Source organism: Oryctolagus cuniculus, chromosome 16 (genome assembly GCF_964237555.1).
Source record: "Oryctolagus cuniculus chromosome 16, mOryCun1.1, whole genome shotgun sequence".
NCBI classification, from domain to species: Eukaryota; Metazoa; Chordata; class Mammalia; order Lagomorpha; family Leporidae; genus Oryctolagus; species Oryctolagus cuniculus.
In genome coordinates, this window is record NC_091447.1 from 63,135,195 (window position 1) to 63,137,045 (window position 1,851).

Genomic DNA, 1,851 nt, shown 5'->3' on the forward strand with positions numbered 1-1,851 from the left:
TTAGTAGAGAAAGGCATTGGAAGACATGGGTTTTAATGTGAGAATAGTGAAGTTCATGAACACTTTTCCGCTGCTTTTCCCAGGTGCATTAGCAGGGAGCTGGATCAGAAGTGGAGCAGCTGGGAATCAAACTGGCACCCCATGGGATGTCGGGATCCGCAGGTGGTGGCTTAACCTGCTACACCACCACACGTCCACAAATAATGTCGATCGGTCTGGCTGCACATGCACACACACACACACACACAGGAAGGCTGTTTTGCATGTGTGCATGGGCACAGCAGGACAAGAGCTTCATGCCAGGGAAGGGTGTGGGCCCCCGGCCTCCAGCGCAGGCCGAGGGGATGTCTGAAGGTTGTCCTGTGTTCAGGTGAGTTGTAGAAATGTGGAATGTGGTTGGTATCACGCCTTCGGTGGCAGGTGGAGCAGCTCTGGCTGTGTCAAAGTGGAAGCAGCTCCCAGCTGTGCTGAGAGAGGTGGTGTGGGAAAAAAATGAATCCATCAAAGGGACTGCCCAGAAGCTGGGGAGGACGGGCATGATGGCACGTGCAACAGACACCTCTGTGTGTGTGTGTGCACACAATGAGCCCCAGCTTTGGCCTCTGGGCAAGCTAATTAAAGTGCTTCTGAGCGCCAGGCCAGGCCAGGCCAGGCTTTCTCGCTCCACTGCAGCCCCTTTTGTCTTTTTAGAACCACACAGATCTCCCCTTTCAAAGCAGCCCAGCCCACTCCCCTTGTCTCTGCAGGTTCTCAGAGCCCTGTCTACCCTGAGGCTTCCTGCAGCTCAGGTCAAGTTCACGGGGACCCTCTGCCCAGCAGAGCAGCCTCTGGGATGGGGCTGGTGGCCTGGGTGACCCGGGATCCCGCCTGGGGCCAACGCGACCTTGGTGCCCAAGATAGCTCAGTAACTGGCTCCCTTGATAACAGCCCCTCGTGGGTGACTTTCCAGGGGCCTGCAGTGGTCTCATGGCTCAACCTGGCTGCTCTTGGGGATAGGGACCCCAGACCTGCGCCGACCAGTGGGAGCCGCTAGCGACTGTGGCCCTGAGATGTTCCCTTTAAAGACATTTAAACTGAAGACAGCTGCTTGGGACACCCCTTGGCAGAGTGCTTACAGCCTTCTGCGCACCTGCACCCTAGGAGGTGCCTGGACATGTGGGAGACCCTGACAGAGCGCCTGGTTCTGGCCCAGCCTGGCCCAGCCCTGGCTGCTGCAGACCCTTGGGAATGAACCAGCAGATGGAAGCGCTCTCTGCCTTTCAGATAAAAACATCACCGCACAGACACATTTTGAAAAGTAATGCTTAAATAAGATACATGGGAGGTTCTCCAGAGCTACAGGTTCCCGGACTAAGTGACTACATTGTTTTACGTGTGTCAAGTTCACTTCCAAGCAGTGGCTACACTTCTGTAGCAAAGTAGCAACACATCCTTTTAAGCCCGTGGTAATTACTTGCCTTAGAAAAACCAGTTCCTTAAAAAAGTTACAAAGTCACAGCAGCGTCCCTAGCCAGGACCAGAAACCAGTCTTTCCCAGGGCGGGGCCGGCCAGCTGCAAATTTCCTTGTGCGTTTCGGCCAGGTCTGAGGAGAGGCACTGTGGGGAAGGGTCAAGGGCAGCCCCACAGCTCCCTTGGGCGGCAGTGACCAGCCCTGCCCTTGCCTGCCCTTGGCCTCAGACTTCACAACCCCAGTGTGAACCCAGCGCCCCTGGGAGGCTCTGGCTGTGTGCACTCAGGCAGGGCTTTATCTCGCCCCTGCAGGCACCCTCCCCCCTCCCGCTGGAACCTCCCACCCCCCGCACCCCCCCACCCGGTGCCCAGAACCAAACACGAGCCGAGGGCCGCTCCCG